The following is a 9338-nucleotide window of genomic DNA, read 5'->3' as shown; positions in this document are numbered from 1 at the left end:
CTTGCCCTGCATCACGATATGAGAGAAGTGCTAGCTCAGTCTTATAAAAGTGAAGTTCTTTCTGCCTCTGAAACTTATCCCATTCAAATGATGCTTGGAGTGGCTACCGCTGTTTGTAGCAGTGAGGGGAGCTGACCAGGGGATAAAGCTGACGCACAGAGGGTGCATCTGCAGGAAGATGGAAAGAGCCTGGGTTCTCCTCTGTGTCACAGGAGCACCGAATTACCCAAAGCTCGAGCCAAGCTGCCTCCTTGTAAGCCACTTAGGGGGTTGGATTTTCTGTTGGATGTGCAGCTGAAAGCACCCTAACTGATACACCCTCCCTAAAGGAATTCATATGACCCTCAGGGACCTGTAGAAGGGAGGCTGGCCCAGGTGGATGTAGCAGGGGTAACCACTCTGAAGGTCTATCGGTCGGATCCTTTTCCTTTTGTCTGGCTGCTTTTGGCCATTGTATTGTCTTTCTGTTTCTTCTGTAGGATAAGGAATTGAAGTTATAAATTAAATGTTTGGCAACTTTAAAATAGGAAGGAGATCTAAGACATCTGTGGCATTTTCAAGGCATGGGGTCTCAGAGGTGGGGCCTTGGTATTCTCTCCCCCACCCTGAGGGTGCAGGTGTGTATCATAGCCTTGCCCTACCTCCCTGAATAACTGATTGACTTGTGTGCTCTCCCAGCTACACTCTAAATGCCATCAGCCTTACACCCAATGGCCCCTGGCACAAAGTGCCTGACTCCCAGTATTGAGGGCTAGGCTACCAATTACAGAGCATTGCTTTATGCCAGGAATTAGACTAATGGCTTTACCTGCGTTGTCAGATTAAATTCTACAGTATGTCATATAGGTACTAATATAATCTGTATTCTAATGATAAGAACACTTAGGCTTGAGTGATAAAGTCACTTGCTTGAAGTCCCACAGCTAATATATGACAGACAGGGGTTCAGATACCAAAGACAAAAGGCAGAAGGGCAATGCCAACTAAACAGGTCTGATCCTTTTTATCAGTAAAGCAAAAGTCTTTCCAGAGCTACAAGGGAGTTTGGAAAAGTAGACAATAAGATTGTCAGGACCAGGCTTGGATCAATCCTGACCTACCACTCGGGGCTGACCACACCATTCAGGCAAAAGGAAGTTGGAATCTAGTCACCAGGGAAAAAGAAGGCTGCTCACGCTGGCAGCCATACATTTGAAAGTAGAGGCTGTTAGCATTTGGAGAGGTGGTAGAGATCTTCCCACCCTGCAAATAAGACAGCAGAGACTTGTAGGGAACACAAGTGTCTGAGCCGGGACAAAAGAAGAGGGCTTGTTTCCTTAGGCTCTGCGGCTCTTCTCGCTGTGCCGTCCCTCATGTTTCTATAAAGTGTTTGCTTTCAAAGCTCTTTCATCTCTCCTACTCAATTTATGCCTCTCATTCTTTCGAAGGAGGCTGGGAAGGTCAGAACTTTCCTAGTGTCTCGTGGATAGAAACTGAGAGCCAGAAAGAGCCAAGTAACGTGCCCAGGATTATACCCTGCGTTTGTTCAGAACTAACATGGATCTCCCGGAGTTGGGCCAGATTCTTTAAAACAGACCACGTTGCTCTTTATGATGCTGTAGTCTTATAGTGTTTCTGCGTAGGCCACTGCAGGAGACTCCCTGCTCAGACACCCTGGGATTTCAGGGGTAGGCCCAGCTTCCTTGGCACCCCAGCAGGGAAGGCTCTGCATAAGAATATTGGCTCCCATGCGTCCCCAGGAGGGAGGAACACCGCCCAGCCTGGCTATGAAGTGTGGTGATGAGTGAATGCCCCGTAAACTTGAGTATGAATGTTTATCTCCCAGGTTAGTTTGACCTTAGTTTTCAGTGGGATTCTTTGTAATTGCGATCCTTTTCAGCATGTTCCCATGTTCCCAGGCTAGAACAGAGAGTGCCTCGGTGCTTTCTGACAAATTGGGAAAAATACCATGGCCCAGCTCAGCATCCATCTGATGTGAATCGTGTGTCGAGTCACCCTGGCAATAAGGCATCGGTGCAGCCGGCAGTGTGTTTAGATGATGGAGTCAATTACTGTTTTCGTCAGTTTAAGGACTTTGGCCCAACAATATTAGGATGGGAAATGAGTAGGAGTCCTTTTTTTTTTTTTTTAACCTTGAAGAAGGAGAAATATCTTTTCTTAGCTAGAAGTGACTCTATAGAAGGATTTTGCCAATAAAATAATAATTACAGCAGAATAATTATAGTGTTTAAAAAACTTGACTATTTGATAAATTTATTGACAAATTCCTCTTTCCTCCTTGTGACATTTCTGTTAGCCTTCAGGATCTTATCTTGTCTTCACTGATTTTGTGGGCATGCATATGTGTACTTCTGCAAATTCACTAAGTCTCTATTTGGAGGTAGGGCATCATAGCCAAGCTTGCTGCATATGACTGTGTTGCATTTGCTCTTTGTGGTCTTTGATCGATGGGTACGTATGGTGAGAGTAACAGTGTCAGGCAGGCTTACGTCATTTCCCACTCCCCCACCATAACAGGGCTCTGGAGAGCCCTCCCTCGTGGTTCAGACAGAGCCCTCCGTCCTCTGGCCTGGGATTGTCATCAGGAAGCTTTTACCATCTTAGTTTTACTGTCCTTTGCTCTTTAATCATTTCACTAAAAGAACTGTCTGCTACTGTTTTTTTCTCTTCAGCATGTTAAAAAAAATACTGGGCATATTTTTTTTCTTCCAGCACCCGTCTGATTTAGAAAGGTCCTGCAGTTATATAGCAGATTTGCTATCACCCTGAGTGGAATACGGCAGCCCGTTGCTTATGTATTGCTATAAATCTAACTGCTATCAGGGTGATTGGGTTATACGACTGTTTAAAACAGGCCGGAGGCTGTAACTGTAGTACTCAAACACAAACCCAACCTTTAGCGTGAAATTTATCCTGAGAAACAGTCTTGTCTTCACATCATGTGGGGCCAGACCTGAGGCTACTTGTTTGGCAGGTTAATGTAGATCTTATTCAGCTGACGCTGTGGGCTGGAAGAGAGAAGTACAGAGTCTGTGATATGCTTAAAGCAGGAAGGAACCAAAGCAATCTTTTTGGCTCCCACCCAAGGCCTATTTTGAAAAAGTGCTTGCAGTGCACAATCTATTGGGATGTTCAGTAGTCGAAACACCACAAACATGTTACTGCTGGGAGAAGTTGCTGTTGATGGGAAAATAAAATTTTACATCATTGTTCTCTGCCTGATGCTTATTGTCAAAACGAATTACTTAAGGGAAGTTATCTCTATACATGGATGGATGAAAGTGATTTCCAATGCCTATGGAGAAAGAACTGCAGAGCTTTTAACAAAGGGCAGAGGATGTAACTTCAAAATGTAGAAAGGTTTCAATTTGACCTATGGAAACACACCTATTTTAAATTATTTAGAAAATTACAGAATAAACACCCAAATGCTACACTTGTGAAAAGGGAATGTTGTCAGGGTATGAACTCAGTATGTTCTCACTATAGAAGATTCAAAAGCCTTGAAAACATCATTGACACACACTGTCAGAGCACCTGAACTATGAGGTAGGTTTCATCACACCCCTATCTTATAGATGAGAAGATTGAAGCTTTGTGGGGATAACTTGTTTGAGGTTACCTACCCAGTAATAACTGGTAAAATCTAAACTCTAACCCTTGACTATTGGGTGAGTGCAAAAGCCACATCACCTAGAAATAATGAATCTTAATACTTGGCTTATTTTCCTCTGTGAGTATGTAATGAAAATTGGGGCACGTGGTGTGTATTGTTTTATAGCTTTCTACTTAGCATTATAACGAAAACATTTTTCAAATGTCATTAAGGGTATTTTAAAAACATTTTAAGGGCCATTAAAATTCCATCAAATTGATGGGCCAAAGAGGGGAAAAGTCATTCTAATATTTCCTTCATAATGGTAGTGATTTTAACAATTGGTCAAAAATTGACATAAAAAACTAGATATCCCCTCCTCTTCGAAGATATGGTCTCAGTATTTTAAGTTTATTATGCCATTGCAATACTAGGAAGGCAGTTCACTTGCTTAGGGGAGGAGTACACAAGGACGTTCATTGCTAGTGGATTGTAAACCAAGCAGGACTAATAATATGTTCCCCCCCTCCCCACCCCTAGAGTTATTTAACGATATTCCTAAAGCCACCTGTACGTAACCAGCCACCATATCCTGTGTCATGGGGGGCAGGGGAGTCACTGACTCTGCCAGGAGGGGCTCTGGGAATGCTAGAAGGGCCAAGCAGAGGTGTGAAGGAGGGTGGAGGGATGCGTCAAATAAACATGAGGCCTAAAAGCGCTGAGCACATGTTTGATGAACGATTGTTGGCCTTGAGTGGTACAGTCAATCTCAGCACCAGGAATGAAGCTTTGAGCTGCTGACCTTGGCCTTTCCATGTATTCAAACTAGCCTGATGCTTAGCTTTTACTATAGCTGAGGCTAAATTTAAGGATTTAATGCTGAAAGTTTTATTGCTGTAGATAAAAAGTCAGTAAAAGAGTGAAGAATACAGATTTTTCTATTTTCTGGATTCTCTGGGCCTGCCCATTTTATATCTGAGTGTGCTGTTCAGACAGAAACAGTTCTCAATGCTACTTGTCCTGGGAGAAGTGGGGATTATTACGTAATGGCTGTCGTGTGCCAGGTTGTTTGGGGTGAGAACATAGGAAAACTGGAAAATTAAAATTTTTCTTTACTTTGGTTAATTTCCAGGGATGCCTGTGCTTGTTTCCATGTTGTGGGGGCCTTTGCCTTTCCCCTTTAGCCTTCGTTCCCTTGTAGTGGAGAGAGAATGTGTCGCTATGGAAACGGTGTAGGCTTATGGGTCGTCGTATAGCCTTTACATTTGAGTCTGGACTCACTCATTTAACAGTTCTGTCCATGGGTGCACAGGACTCTGGGCGCTTCATGTCTTGAGCTGTAAAATGGTTGTGATAATTTCCACTGCCCCATGTCTGTGAGGATTAAATGAAATAACATGATGAGAAAGCTCCTAGCTCACAGCCACTTCCAATGGACGGGGACATCACTTCTCTTTCCTCACTGCCTCCTCCTCTTGTAAAGTGTGCCTAGTTTTCCCTAACTTCTAACAGTAGCGTTGAGCTTGTAACAGGACCTCATGCTTTACAGTAGTTAGGTGACATTGGGCAAGTTACTTACTGTCTCTGTACATGTCATCTTGCTGATAACACGGAAACATAACACACAGTGTTTTGACTACTAAATTAAATTAGATAATGCATGCCAAGTCAGAATGCCTGGCACAGAGTGGGCACACAGTGACTGGTAGATACCAGCAGCACTAAATGGACATACCTTAGAAGGACAGCCTTCCTCCTGGGAGCTCCCTGAGCATCACAGCCTCCTCTGACTTCTTTGCTGGCAACTTTTATTCTCTCCACTCACTGGGTGGAGGGATTAGTCGGAGCTCTGTCCTTCTGTTCTGCATCTTGTACTTTTCCTTGGAAGTTTCATCCACTTCAAGGCTTCAGTTACCATTTTTATATTGATAACTTCTAAGTTTTTTCTTAGCTCCAGTACATACAATTGTTTGCACATTGACACTTGGGTACCCAAAGGAGCCTTGGACTCAAAATATACAAGGATATAGTTATTATCTCACGCACTTACTTTCTCAAAAGTGTTATTACAGGAATGCTTCTCTACTTCAATTCTGTGCTCTCTAGGTTGTTTTTCCTGTTTCCATTCCTAAATTCAGGCACCTAAATGCAATTTCAGTGCTGGGCCTTTATGGTAGAGTGGAGTCCTTCCACCAAGCTTTCCTGCCTCTTGTTAATAATAATGACAACAACAGAACTATAATAACAAGACAACTGTGACAATGAAAAAAACCACCATACTCACGATCATTTTTTGAGTATGTACAATGTGTGAGGCATCATCAGTGTTACCCTAAGTCCTAGGCGAAGTGGGACCCTGCCCTAGACCCATGTTGTAGAGGCTTTATTCTCCCTCTCCTCAGGGCCAAGGGAATGTTCCCACCCAAAGCCCACCCTGCTTTCTGGGTACTTGAGACCTCAGAATTCCCTACTCAGTCTGTGTCGAGCCTCCTTCCAGAAACCACATGTGGGGGTCTCTTCCCTGGCTCTGTCTTTCAAGGCAGGTGGTGCCACAGGTGTGTGCATCCCTGGCCATGAAGCAGCTGTTTACAGGGGTTGTGGGCTTAGATTGGCCTGCAGGCTGAGATGGCCACATCTGTGCCTGTGAAATACCACAGGGCAGGACAGAGCCTGGGGTAGGTAGAGAAGCGGGTTGGGCCTGGGGCCTCCAGGAGCACTGTAAATGTTAGGATGGCCCTGGGCAATGAATTGGGAATTTGACTAATATAGCTTCTTATCTAATCATTATAACACTTCTTGAGGTAGGTAATATTAGTTCCATATTTTTAGGTGAAAAAAGTGAGGGTTGAAGAGGCTAAATACTTAGTACATAAATTGTAATTGACAGAGACTGAATTTGACCCAGATCAGTTTGACTCCAAAATTTTTTTCTATTACACTTTCCATTCTCTACATTATAGCCGGAGTTCCGTTTTGTAGAAAATGTCTGAGGTTACATTATTCCCTTGATTAGAAATCTTTCATTAGCTGCTCATTTTCAACTGGCTATAGGCCAGTCTCTCTGGCATGGCACTGAAGACTTCAAAACCTGGCTCGACTCTGCCTTGTGAAAGTCATTTCTCACCAGTCTTCCTCCGATGACTTCTCCATCCAATCACAGGGAGACTTGGGCCGTCCCATGAACCCACCCTGTGCCTTTGCACTTACCACCTCAGCTGGAAATGTCCTTTTCCTCTTCCTCACTTGGCTAACCAAGTTCCGTTCTGTCCCCTCCAGTTCAAGGCTAAATGAATATCACCTTGTCTATGAAGACACTTGTATTTTTCTAGACAAGATCTCCTCTACTCCCATTGTACTTTTATGGCTGGTTTTGTGTACCTTACTACAGACATTTATTACCTTGTACTTGTGTGTGCATAGTACCACTTGTCTATACCTCTCCTAGCCTATGAGTTCCACCAGGACAGGAACCCTGTGTCTCATTCATCATTATATACCTAACATTTCATATAGTGCCTAGACATACAGTAGGCTAAATAAATATTTACTAAAGAAATGATCTATTTAATACTAAAGATCTTGTATAGTTCTCACAAATGAATTATTAGTCATTTTGAAATGCCAATCTTAGTTCTGACTGTTGGGTTGATCTGGTAATAGACTGGTTTTATAAGGTAATCTGACATCATAACTGGAAATTGCTATTTCATAGAAAAGTATTTCTTTACATTTAGTCCACCATTTTACTGTCATGACATTTAATGCATAAGAAATTATAATAAATATATACATGTATTATGTGTGAGCTTTAATAGGCCAGTGAGTCCTGAACGGAACATGAAGTCAGTTTTTTTTTTTCTTTCCTTCAAAGTGATTAGTTTTGTTTTTAAGTTACCTGTCTTTGATTATGTAGACTTTTCTGAAATATATTTATGCCATAGAGTTGCCACTTTTCAAGAGGTAGCTACATATTTGCAAAAGGTTATCAGCATATAAAAAAGACTGTTATGGTATTATCCAGCTACTTTCTCTTTTTCCCTAAGATTTGAGGGTTTGAATTAGGAATCTGTAGCTGTTGTTTCTCCTTGCCACTACACAGCTCCACTGCTCTCCTGCTGGAGATTCTGGGCAGAGAGCTAAGCCTAGATTGCCAGTTGGAACATTTTCATTGTGAAAAAGTCATCAAGTAACAAAAATGCATGTGGTCCCATGATCCAGGGCAGGGCAGAACAATTTCCATAGGCATGTTTCATGCTGTGAGTATATTCACACTCTGAGCCTGAAAGCTTGATTGTAGGAAAACATGTCATAGAAAGAAGCAAGATTAAATTAAGTATACTGATTTTAAATTACACATTTAAAGGCAGAGACACATTCCGGAGGTGTTTGGGGGAATTTCTTTCCAGTGTCTCTTGCTCCCTCCTCCACCCACTCTGTACGTGTATATAATTTTTTATTCAAAAGTAGGAGCATGCCTTGTATATATTCTGCATTGTATTCTCATTTTTTAATATAACATTTTCGTGCATTTTCTTGTGTAAACAAAAACTTCAGAATACTTTTAATTATTATTCTAGTCTATAGATACACCATGATTTAACCTTATTTATGTTATAAATAAAACTATAAGTAAAAATTTTTACATATAAAACTTAGCTATATCTATGATTATTCCCTTAGAAAAGGTTCCTAGAAGAGGAAATCCTGAGTCAAAGCATATTAATATTTTCAAGTTCTTGATATATACTGACAAATTGCTTTTTATGAAAATTATAAAGAGCAGAAACTTTGCATGGTACCACAGAAGTGGCTCTGTGAGGAATTGTGAAGTGTCCAGTATTTCACAGTGGGAAGTTGTAAAAATCAGCCTGTACACGATGGGTGTGGGAGATAACGAGAGGGAATGTGAAGATGGATTGAAGATGGACAGAAAGGAGTTTCTTGGTGAAAGATTCTCACAGTCTTGCTGGGTGTAAATGCTTAACCCAGTTCTTGGAATACAGTTTGAGATTGACAAATGGGAACCATTAAGGTCATATACTGCCTAGAGCACGAGCTCACAGGTCCGGTGCCTGTCCCACCTCTTATCCAAGGGTGAATTTTCTTCTCTTTTCCTTGAGCCCTTCATCAGTAAATGCCCATAACACAGTCATGAATAGCTTAATAATGGCATGCGTTCTGAGAAATGCCTCCTTAGGCGATTTTGTCGTGCAAACATTATAGAGCATATTTCCACCAACCCAGATGGTACAGCCTACCTATGACACACCTAGGCTATAATGGTATATAGCTCATTGCTCCAAGGCTACAAACCTGTACAGCAGCTTACTGTGCTGAATACTGCAGGTAATTGCGGCAAAATGGTAAGTATTTGTGTATATAAACATAATTAAACATAGAAGAGGTACAGTAAAAATATGGCATAAAAGATAAAAATAGTACACCTGTATAGGGCACTTATCATGGATGGAGCTTACAAGACTGGAAGTTGCTCTGAGTGAGTCAGTGAGTGGTGAGTGAATGTGAAGGCCGGGGACATTTCTGTACACTATTGTCACCTTTGTAAACACTGTACACTTAGGCTACACCAAGTTTATTTAAAAATTTTTCTTTCTTAAATAATAAATTAACCTTAGCTTACTGTAACTTTTATACTCTATAAACTTTTTAATTTTTTAAAGCCTTTTGACTTTTTGTAATAACACTTAGCTTAAAACACAAACACATATTTGCTTTCTTTATA

The sequence above is a fragment of the Propithecus coquereli genome, unplaced genomic scaffold (assembly GCF_000956105.1).
Source record: "Propithecus coquereli isolate 6110/MARCELLA unplaced genomic scaffold, Pcoq_1.0 Scaffold329, whole genome shotgun sequence".
NCBI lineage: Eukaryota > Metazoa > Chordata > Mammalia > Primates > Indriidae > Propithecus > Propithecus coquereli.
This window is presented reverse-complemented; position numbering follows the sequence as displayed.